The sequence below is a fragment of the Callithrix jacchus genome, chromosome 18, assembly GCF_049354715.1.
Source record: "Callithrix jacchus isolate 240 chromosome 18, calJac240_pri, whole genome shotgun sequence".
Classification (NCBI taxonomy): domain Eukaryota; kingdom Metazoa; phylum Chordata; class Mammalia; order Primates; family Cebidae; genus Callithrix; species Callithrix jacchus.
The window spans coordinates 51,148,581-51,160,871 of NC_133519.1; the positions used below are offsets into that span (position 1 = coordinate 51,148,581).

The following is a 12,291-nucleotide window of genomic DNA, read 5'->3' on the forward strand; positions in this document are numbered from 1 at the left end:
CACCCTATAATTTTGTTCATTACAGAATCTAGCTTAGTGCTTTGTATGTAGCATACTTCACAAACACATACGTTTTTGTCTGAGACAACCTGTGTTTAATGTTTATTTTACAAAATTCAAACGAGTGACACATTACCATTATCATGATTTCTAGGAGCATCCTTTTGTCAAAATATGTTGGTAAGTCGATTTTCTGTTACTCTAAGTAGTTCTTCAGAGTATAGCAAAAACAGAGCCATGAAGAAAGTAGAAATAGTAGAAACTCTGAGGACTGTTTCTCTTTTGTTAAAATATATTTTTTAAAACTTAATTTGAAAATGTGAGTAAATTAGGGATTTCTGAGTATTGCACAATATACTTAAAATAGCATGCTCATATCTGAATTTCTTCTGTAGCATTCATAAACTCTCAGGGTAGATTTTTATGTAAAATTGTTCATTGCATCCAGCAATTTGACTCTGAACAATACATACAGAAAAATATCTTGTAAGGAGTGATATGTTTTCATCCAGAAGGCATTTGTGTTTATTGAAGTAGACAGACTTCAGATTCCCGAAGAGATGGACTGCGAAATCAGGTCTTTCTTGCCCATGAGTGTCTTCTTCCTGGCTTTTGATCTAGATATTGGTAGTCTGGGTATCTAACTTTCACATAATGCTTCTGAAAGTAAATGGACACTAGAAGTAGCAAGCCACTCAATGTTAAATCAATGAGACATGGAATGTATGGCTCTCCCTTGCACAAAAGAGTCAGGTAGAGAAGAGTATAAATCCTGCATAGATTCCTGTGAGTTAGAAGAAATCTGTCAACTGCCTTTAATTGCACTTAAGATGTTAGACATCTTCTTAGCAAACTGAATTATTTTATGCATGAGGCATTCACACTCCAATTAAAGTTGCTTATCCCAGTTAATATTGGTAAGGGGCAAACAGAGCCATGATTGATGAAAACCTCAGTCTCCTAGTGTCAATTCAGAGCACTTTTGCTATAGGAAGTTAACGTGATATTATTGCTACTGCTAATCATAATTACCACTTGCTGAAAAAATTCACTGAGTTAAGTAGTTTACATGTATTAGTCACTGAATTTTCAAAAGAACCCTTGACTGGCACACCGATACATCATGTTATAAATGAAAAATAAAACATTGTAGGTAATTTAGTTACTATTTTCAAAGGTCATGTAGCTAATTAAAAACGTTGAATTATAGTCACAAGAAAACAAAGTAATTTATTGTTTATCATCTAAAGTTTAGAATTTAAATGTATTTGAATTTGGAAATTTAAATGTTATTTATTTAATTTGCAAATTTCTCTTACCTATATAAATAATAAAGTTTTAAAAATACATTTATTTTGTGACAATACTGCATAGTATGCATAACTTTATCAGTCACATGAGGTTGACTGGACGGAACGTCCTTTGGAGTTAACTCTGTGGGAATGCCGTTTCTAAACTGATGCGTGCTGTAGCTCAGTGATCATAAGCAGCAAGCCACAGAAGGACATCTCTCTCTCTCGTCAAAAGCCCACAACAAACTTCCAGCATATGGAAGCATTTCTGCACTGAAAGCTATTCTGAGAGGGAAATACATGATTTATAAATACTGTCAAATAAAAGATGCATTTCCAAATGCTGGTAATATAACAAAACACATTCTGTAGTTTAGAAACAGTACCCTTCAGCACTTCTTAGAATGATATTCTGAGGCAATGAATATACTTTGCAATCAAACCAATTTAGGGACAAATCAGACTGCGCTATTCAAGATCTATGTGATCTAAGGAGGATTACTGGGCCCGTCCCAAGCTTTCTTTTACTTATCTGTAAGATGAAATAACAGTAACTATTACATAAGTTTGTTGTAAGAACTCAGTTAGATCATATCTGTAAAATAATTAGCTTAATGCCTGATGTTCTGTACTCAGAAAAGCTTCTCATCTTTTTTTCTCTCAAGCTATTAAAATATTTCTTCTCAATATATATATGTGAAATCCATAATGAAGAATGTACTGTACAGTTCCTGTTTCCAGCTTCCTCAGTAGCAAATTGTTGTTCTGCTATTTATTGTCAGCAATAACAACACAAAAAGCACTATTATCAACAATCATATCACACCTATCAGATTGGTGCAAACCCAGAAGGTATTTCACAACCCCTCTGTTGGCGGATTGTCAGGAAAGAGGCCCTTTCACAGAGTGTAGGTGGGATGTACATTGCAAACCTCTGTGGAGGACGATTGGACACTTTCTGAAAATACTTAGAGGTTTATATATTCTTGGACCAATTAATTCCATTTTTACCTCCCAAGAATTTTTGTTAAAGCTATGTTTGCATGTCTATGAAGTGACACGTTCAAGTTTATTAATGTAGCAATGGATGAATTAGCAAACAATTGGAAAACAGCATGATATTCATTAACGAGGATGCATATATATATCATATATATGACAGAAATATATAACATTAATCATATAAATCCTTCAGATGTACATATATATCAAAAATAGTAACAAGCTTTGTGTATAGAAATAGTGGGTATGAACTGTTTAAATAAGATTTAAAAATAACTTTTATTTGTATTTTCTTGATATTCCATGAAAGGACTCTGGAAGGATACATAAGTAACAGTGGCAGATAAGGGTGGGAGAAACTTTTCACTCTTTGCTATTATAATTTTTGATGAATTCGATTATAAATATATACAATTCGAAGACTAAGTAAATGTAGGAAATCAACAGAAAACTTCTGAATCTTTATTTATAGATATATAATTTACTAAATAAGTAATTTTAGAAACCTAAAAACAACATGGTCTCAACCGCTCAATATTTAAATTCCAAAAGTACTTTTGTAGGAGTGGTTAGAAACTTGGGAGAAATTTTCTCAGCAGAAAAATATCATATCTCATAATTAAGATTTCTGGTCAGTTCATAAAAGCTGATAATCTATCTGAGCAAATCTGGTCATAGAGCCATAAACCTTAGCAACTGCTTGTATGTTTGTTTAGGTGGAAGATGATTTTCATATTCTAATTGCATTGTCTGGGGACCTGTCTTTTTACCTCAGCCCTGTTAGGGAATCTGTCTCTATTCCACTCCAGTAATTTCATGTGAGGGCACAGACTTCCTTCCAGCAAAGGCGCTAATGAGAGCAGAGACTGAGTATATATGTACCATGGGAGAGGAAGCAGTGTATAGCTTCCTAGTGATACTCGTATTTTTCAGCCTGATGGGTGTTTCCAGAATGTTCCTGTGAGAGGGAGACTTTCCATAAAAAACTATGATTATAAAAATGTTAATACATCCCAGAGGGTAAGAGTTAAAGGTTTAACGTACAAACACTGTTTTAGCAGCAGTGGGCCCAGCTTTCCCTCAGAAAGGGGCAGGACCACTTGCAGGCGGAGAGCTCCGGAGAAAGGGCTTGCCAGGAGGACTCAAATCTATTTTAGAAGTTTTTGTCTATTTTATTACCCAGAGCTTGGGTCAAGTAAAACATTTTTATTACAGGTAACTGAAATCTGCTATTTTTTACTGAAGAAACATATTGAGACAATTAAATAGATATATAAAACAGCGAGGAAACAATTGAAAATTTAAAAAAATTATACCAAAGACTATGGAAAACAGCCTTCTTGGTTGCTAAATAGTTTTAAGTGTTATGGAATAAAGCACATCAGAAGCATTCCCTTTACAGTGAACAGCTGCTAGCTGAAATCAAACCTTGTGTGTACACAGAAAGCATTTGCCAGAGTCCTTGTGGGCAGAATAATAGTCAAAAAGATTCTAATAATTGAAATGAAGTAGACTGTACAGTTCCCAACTGTGACAATAAGAACGTTCTGGAAAATTGGATCTCTCACACCAGCTGAAACATGTAGCGACTGTTTTTATGGAAATTACACTTATCAATAAGCTTGGAGATAAACGAAAGCAGGGTCCTAACCTAGACCTGTCTCTGAGATTTAACATATCCTAGTAAATTAACCTATTGAAAATTCCTTATTTGTTTAAAGCGATTTGCTTAGGAAGTTACGAAAGGCTTTATTAAGGAGCATTCTGTAACGCATAAGTTATTACATAGGTCGTATAATTCATTACCCTGTGGCCACAATTCCAAATACAGTTACGAAGGGGAAGACCCTACTGTCACGATTTAAAACCTGCGACTGGGGTCAGAGATATGTTCACACATCTATGAAAGTGCTTTTGAAGTATTATCATGCAGGGGAACTAAGCTGTGAGACTTATTCCACATGCAGAGTTTTTATGTGACTTCTTATTCTGGATTTAGTTATACAAAATATTTAAAAGATCTTCCCTTTTTTTCATTCTTACTGATCTTTTTTTTTTTTGAAACTTCAACATTGGAGGTAACCGAGGTTTTTAGTACTACTGATACTGAAGAATTATCTATTAAATAATAAATAGTGAATAAGGAAGGCACAGCCTTCATCTAAGACGGCCTGTGCAATATAGCTCTGAAAACAATAAAGAAATGTATAGAATGCTCCATGAGACCATAATCAAGAGAACCTAACTCATCAAGGCAATTTTTAATGACACTCGTCCTTGGGTAGTAAAATTGGCAGTGAGTAAAAAAGAAAAAAACAAATTTAAAGCAAAACATAACTAACTGGACTAGGAGCCAGAAGTCTTGGGTTCTCATCCTGCTCAACAATCATTATTTATTATTATTATTTAGGGAGATTGTATGCAATCTCCCTAAATTTCAGTTGCCCTTGTTAAAAAAAAAAAGAGAAAGCCGTAAACCTGAGGCTCTTTCTGTCCTTTAATTTCCTACGTAACAAACAACAATGTAACTTAAGGGTGTATTTTTTGTGTGTTTTTGTAATAAAGAGCCAGATCTCAGCTGGTTCCCAGCAGCCACGCCTCAGCCAGTAATAGGCAGCCAGCTGATTACACCGTGCTTACATCAGCAAATGGCCAATGACTTGAGTCCAAATAAGGCAGATGACCAGCTATAGCCAATCTGGTGATTTGTCTACTTTGCTTCTGTCTTCAGGCTCTATAGCCCACTGCTCCTGCTGCTGGGGATCTCTCTGAATCTCTTCTGGTTCTGAAAGTTGTCCAGTTAATACTCACTCTTTGCTCAAGTAAACTGTTAAATGTAACTTGCCTAGAATTTTTCTTTTAAATATAATGTCGTGATTACAATAGATATGTATAATCTTGTAATATAACTTATACTAGAACTTTTGGAAGTGAAATCTTTTGAAGGGGATTGGAAGACACCATAGTTTTTTTTCAATCACGTCAAACAGCAAATTTTTGTGCCTAAGGAAGACTTCATTCAGAACAAAGTCACTCAGAATGGTGGATAACAGCATTTTCTCCTATCTCGACATTAACAAGAGATAGGAAGACTCTCACGAGTAACTGTGGCTCACGATTACTGTGATTTTCATGCCACACCCCTTTAATCTTTCGGTAGGCATTTCAGAATCTGGTTTTGAGAGGACACTTGTAAGTTGAAAGGTATCCCGTAAGTTTCACTTACAAAACTCTTTTTCACTTCTTGCCTGTATGCTGACCTGTGAGTTGCTCTCTTGAGGTGGGGTATGCTAGACATTCTGTTAGGCCACCCCAAATCTACCACTGTCCTACTTGTTCTTTACTTTGGAAGGCCAGCTTCTAAGGATAGAGTTTAACAGGATTTCTATGCTGTGTTTATGGTTAGCCTTTGTGGACACCGAGAGAACGTCAGAGAACAGAACTCACCAAAAGCTGAGGTATCTGTTTCCGTAGCTTTTCCTCAGTGAGGTGGAGCTTGACAGCATCTGGCATTATTTCCACACTCGAGGGACTCTCGTATAGTGATGGCTCTTTCTGGGTCTGGTACTTGTAAAAGACCAGGAAGAAGACGGCCATCTACAGGCCAAGGAGCAGAATTCGGAACAGAACCTTTCCTTGTGGCCCTCAAAGGAACCAACTTTGCCAACATTCTGATCTCAGGCTTCTAGTCCCCGGACCCGTGAAAAAGTCAATCTGTCTTGTTTAGCCTACGCAGTATGTGGTACTTTGCAGTGGAGTCCTAGCAAACCAAGAGATGGTTTCCTAGCCCCTTCAGACCTAAGGATGCTAACCGCTTTTTGTGTTTTTTAAAACATTCACGCAAATTTGGAAATATTCCCGTCTTTATGCTTTCTTCAATTATTCTTGTTCAGTGTACCATCTCTTCCTGTTGGTATCTTGACTGAAATATAAAAATAGTCCCCAAACACATTTTTTTAAGTCTTCTGTAGTACTTCTCTGTCTAATTCCATTTTTTAGTATCTAGGCCCTTCACATTGTCTTTACCTCCCACACCAGAAGGTAGCCTCTAGGAAAATATCTGAAGTGTATGACTCATGGTAGATACTACTTCCAGTGTACCAGTTATGAAACAGTGGCATGGGTAACAAATAGCAGTGTCTAGAATTCCAGTTAATCAGTGGAAGATGAGCTGGGAACGGCTTCTTCCTAGAACCACTGATAATAAAACTCCAGTTCTCTCAGCATATCTCATTTTTCTTCCCTGAATCTGAAAGTACAGTAACTCAAAAGCAAGAAAGTGAACAAGTAAATAACAGTAGCATGTAGAAAACAGATCCTAGTGAATAGACTATAATCAGGTACGAATGGCTATGAGGGGAGAGTTAAATAAAAACAATGCTTTATGATGCTCTAATATGTAAGCCACAACATTAGCTTTGGGGAGACAGAAGACTTAAGTGGCAAATGAATGAAAATCCCATTTTAAAATTCTTGACATGGATTGTCTGTGTTTTGAAATTGAGGAATAAATTCTAAAGCTGGATTGTCAGGTTACTTGAAGAAGACAAAATAAAATAGACAAAAATTGGCTTAAATCCATTTAAGCAATGTGAGCAATTATGTTGGAAGAATACTTCCTATCTTTTGATCAAACAAAAGTTGAGAGGCTTATTACTCTCAAAATAATATGCTATGGAGTTCTCTAAGGTTTATTTTTTTAAAAGATTTATAAAGAGAGAAAGAAGATAAAACTCCATTGTCTAAGGTCCTTCAGCTAAAAAATAAGGTGTAATTTCTTTAAACCAATCTAGAAAGGCATTGTTAAACCTGAAGATGAGTGAGGCCAGTTCCCTCCATGAAGGAGTGCTGAGCAACGGGCATAACATAGTCTGTGCATATTCCAATATCCCATCATCTAATATTACTTAACAGATTTAGTAGAGGCCTCAAAATACCTGAGCATTAATTTATAATAAAGAAGTACAACTCTAAAATCTTCTTACGTGAAAAGCTTTTGACAGGTATAAGTTACAGTTTCTCCCTTTTTAAAAAAAAATTGTTTAAGAAATCAAGTATTATTCAAAACAAGAAGTCATAAATTTCTTATAATATTTCCTAAAATAATTTATTCTTTTGCAGTTTATGGATAAACGGTATGACCTATTAAATGCTCAACTTGAGTGAGTGTCATTTCTTTAGGGTTTTTATAACAAATTGCCATAGGCCGGGTGATTTATAAACAATAAGAATGTATTTGCACAGGTGTGGAGCTTGCTTGACTGAGGTCAGTTTGCGAATGTGACTGGGTCCGTGAGGGCTCTGGGTTGCAGACGGACCATTTCTCCCTGTGCCCTTACATAGCAGAAGGGGCAGGAGTTTCTCTGTGGTATCTTTTTTAAGGAAATTAATCTCGTTCCTGAGCCTTTATGACCTGATGACTTCCCAAAGGCTACACCTCCTAATACCATCACCTTGGAGGTTAAAATTTCAACATAGTATAAGAGGACACAAATATTCAGACATAACAGAGAGTAGATGACATTATGTTACCCAAACACTGACCGTTCAGTCTGAGTCCTGCTGCTCAACACACAGAAAGCCAGTGTCTGGGATGAGTACTGCCAAGGAAGAAGGCTTTCATCAGGTGCTGCAGATGAGGAGATAGATCTGTCTCAAATCCATCTCCCTGACCAGCAAGGGCGAAGGGCTTATACAGCATGGAAGAAATGTTAACTATGTGTGGGAAAACAGAAACTCAAGAGAAATGAGTGGCCTGGCTGCTTCCTGCCAGGATGTAATGATCTAGTGAGTTTTGTTCTTTGATACTTGATACTCTTTTTCAAAGGCATGCGGGTCCTTTTCTGAGGATACAACTCAGATGAAACAAATGTAAGTTTCAAGCTTTAAGACTAGAAAGGTCAACTTCTATGTTTATTTAAAAATAACTGTCTATGGGACTACTGGGTTGGTTTCAGTTTCATCAATGACAAGTTTTGAGTAAAAGTAAAAGCAAACAGAAATTGCAATGTCAAGCTCTCTGCATTATTTCTAGATTTTGGAAAGTTAAGTACATTTCATGGATTATTTACTTGAATTTTTTTTTCGAGATGGAGTCTCACTCTGTCACCCAGGCTGGAGTGCAGTGGCGTGATCTTGGCCCACTGCAGCCTCTGTGTCCCAGGTTCAAGTGATTCTCCTACCTCAGCCTTTCAAGTAGCTGGAATTACAGACATGGGCCACCTCACCCGGCTAATTTTGTATTTTTAGTAGAGACATGGTCTCACCACGTTGGCCAGTTTGGTCTCCAACTCCTGATCTCAAATGATCTGCCCGCCTCGGCCTCCTAAATCTCTGGGATTATACCACCACTCCCAACCCTGAATTTTCTTATAGGTAAAGTAAGCGCATAAAATATGTATGTGAGTCTATGGCTAATTAAGTAAGAAATAATGATGACAAGAGCAGAAAAGAAATAAAGTAATGGTAGAGAAAATCAGTCAAAAACAGAAGAAGGAAGAGAGATACTAGGAGAAAAGAGGCTTGGGGAGAAGCACAATAATATTTAGGAAGTAGAGGAGTGTTATTTAGGAGACTGTGTGGGGTGTGGAACAGGCAGAAAAAGAATATACAAGTATTCCACAGGTAGTTTAAAGCATTAATTCTCCTTTATAAATGGGATAGTAGGCAAGCAATTTTCATTTTATGATTACAATTTATAACTTATTACCATGGTACATATAATCTTATTTGGTTCTTAAAACACATAATAAAAATCTAGAAAAATAAGGGGGTTTGCATTTCAGGCCATGACTGATCGATGCATATTGAATTACTCTCCTGTAGTAAACAGGATGAAATGAAACAAAATGCATGAAGTTATCGGCAGCAGGCACCAGGCAGGACAGAGGTGTGGTCAGTCAGAGAAGGAAATCTCCATATTCACTTGCTGCAAATTCACCCTGGATTTTTTTTTTTAACTATTTTTTGGGGGGTGGAGTCTCGCTCTGTTACCCAGGCTGGAGTGCAGTGGCACCATATCGGATCACCACAACCTCCACCTCCCGGGTTCAAACAATTCTCCTGCCTCAGCCTCCCGAGTAGCTGGGACTACAGGTGCCCACCACCACACCCGTCTAATTTTTGCATTTTTAGTAGAGACGGGATGTCTTTATTTTGGCCAGGCTGGTCTTGAACTCCCGACCTCAGGTGATCAACGCTCCTCAGCCTCCCAAAGGTGTGAGCCACTATGCCCGGCCCACCTTGGGTTTCTACTCAGACCTACAGGGAGACGAAGCCCAGAGATCAGTGATCTCACTGGGCAGAAAAAAATAAAAAATAAAAAATAAAAAGCAAACAAATTTCTAGGGTAGTAGTAGCAAGAGAAAAAGAGTGCTAGGAATCTGCGCAGGGTGCCTTGAGTGTCGGGCCAACCACGAGGCTGTGCCTCTGCAGAGAGGCTTTTATGCTTTTGTACACAATTACATGGTGTGCATAAAATAGAACTTTGAAAAAGAAATGTAGAAATGCGTACTTCAAAAACCCTTACATTTTACAAAGATATAGTAACAAAAATGAAGTAAATTTAAGTACTGATTTATCAGTGGGAAAAACAATGTTTAGACATAAATTTCCCTCCACAATAATCTGTATATCTAACTAAATCCTCAATATCTTGGAAAGTTTTTCTTTAATTTGACAAACTGATTATAAATTTTACTAGAAGGGTAAATACATCTAAAAATACAGTAACATGTTTTGAATCTAAGTAACATTGGAATGACTTGTACTATTACAATATCAAAATATGCTATACAATATTGTAACAATTAAAAGATTAGGCCAAGCACAGTGGTGTGTGCCTGTAACCCAGCTAGTAGGCAGGCTGAGCAGGAAAGATCTCTTGAGTCCATGAGTTCAAGGCTGCATAGTGCCATGATCACACTTGTGAACAGCCACTGCACTCCGCCTTGGGCAACATAGCCAGAGACCTATCTACATAAAATAAAAATAATACACAATAGAAATAAGCCCCTGATTGGTGATGATACGGGATTGAGAAGTGAAAATGATTCTGAAACTTTAGTTGAATAATTAAGGTAGCATTAATTGCAGTATGCTAGTATAGCAACACATCAATACATACTACACCTTTACTATGTGATATACCTTGTAATATTGTATTTTGGAAAAACGTTGCTTTTCAAAGGAGCTCAAAAAGCGTAGAGACACAGCTATACAATTTTCAAGACTATATTCTGAATTCCAGGTAAACACATTTTCATTTTCAAAAATTTGATTATCCAACTCTCCAGGTAATTTTTGTCATTTTCCAGTCATTGCTGACGGAATCCAGCATTTATCTCCTAAGAAACATGCTTTTATGTGAACACCCTGACTTCTCAGCCATTTTCGCCCCAGGAATTCACATTCTATCTTCCTCCTTTCTGTTCCCTTCACCCTTCCTGATTATCTCTACACACTCACTGAAAGTCTATCTTGTTTGCAGTTGAGGAGGCCACCAAGGGAGATTACTTGGAATGTAACTTGAGGTTAAATCAAGTCCACCCCAGGTGACTTTGTAGTTTGTACTCTGTACAGAGTGCCTGAGCTAAACAGGGGCTGAAGTTCAGCCCCAGTCCCAGTCCAAGCCTTGCCAGTGTGTGTCCAGAAGGGACACATGTTCTTTTTCCACAAACACCCAATCTAGGCAAATCATGTACTTGAGTTTGAATCCAGCCAGATTGGTGATACCAGATCATGGATGAAAGAAGAAATATAAATTCATAGTGCAGATTTTTTAGAGGTCAAGTAAAAATACGAAAGTCCATGATAATCAGCTACAGCAGTGATTAAAGAAAATTGTACAGCCATAAAACTTATGTATATAAAAAATTTTATTGAAGTTTAAAATTCAAAAATTAGGAAAAAGGAGAGCAATGTTAGCCAAAGTAAATAAGAAGGAAGCAATTAATAACAATGAAAAACATTAATGAGAAAGGAAACAGAGATGCCTTAGCCTCCATCAAAACAAAAAGGAAAAGCTGAGTTTTCAGAAGAAAGAGAAAGAATCAAAAGTACTTTCGCCAAATCAGGAAGGAAGGAAGGATGTGAGGCAATGCAGAATAAGAAAGGCAAAGGCCAAATATCATCAAAAGAGGATTTCTTTTGAATCCTGTTATGGGGGAAACGTTTCTTTCCAACTTTTTACTTGAAAAATTTTAAAGCAACAGAAGAAATAAAAGTATATAAAATCTCATATACATTTCTTCTAAATTCACCAATGGGTTAGAATATTGCATGTGTTGTTATTCTTGCATATATGAATCTATACAAAATTTTACTGTAATTAATGTTTAGCACAACTCTTTCCCTTCTAAAAAGTTCAGCATGTATTGCCTAAGAAAGCAAATCTTACTGCATTACTATGATTATATACCAGAAATTTCACTTTGTTTGAATATATTCAGTTTACCTGATTGCATTTCAAATGTTCTTGACAGAATTTTGCTCTTGCTTCTTTGTTTGTTTGGGGTTCTAAGACCAAATGAACATTCATACGTTGTATTTGGTGATAAGACATGTTCATTTCATTTCCTTTATTAAAGAACAGTGGTTCTTTCTACATATGTTTGGTGTATAATTATAAGTGTTTTTCATTGATATTTGGACATTTTTGAGGAATCCAAACACCTTTTCTTGCAAAATGTCCTATATTGTTGGACAGTGTTTTCATGGATAGCTTTGAATGCTTTTAAAAAGCATCAGAGGACACATATCATTTTGTTTTATTTTTAGTAATTCTAAGTTCAGTCACTTATTTAATAAAAATTAAGAATCTATTTTGAACAACTGCATGAAAATATAAGAAAATAAATGCCCTAAGTGAAATAAATATTTTCTAGAAAATGGCATACAGAAATAGAATTTACTTGATTACATTAAAGATCACTGAATTGACTGATTAGCATGGAATAAAAATGGAAACTTTTCAAAGAGCCACTCCTAAAACTACTAG

The 12,291-nt window shown here is 36.3% G+C and overlaps 1 long non-coding RNA gene across 1 annotated transcript in view; it reads right to left on the reverse strand.

Annotated features, from left to right (window-relative positions):
- The window catches only part of LOC144580106 (uncharacterized), a 63,286-nt gene extending 51,211 nt beyond the window's left edge, over nt 1–12,075 (reverse strand). The window contains exon 1 of the long non-coding RNA XR_013529045.1: nt 5,742–12,075. This is a non-coding gene — a long non-coding RNA (uncharacterized LOC144580106). The remainder of the gene's footprint in view (nt 1–5,741) is intronic.
- Nucleotides 12,076–12,291: the final 216 nt, after the last annotated feature.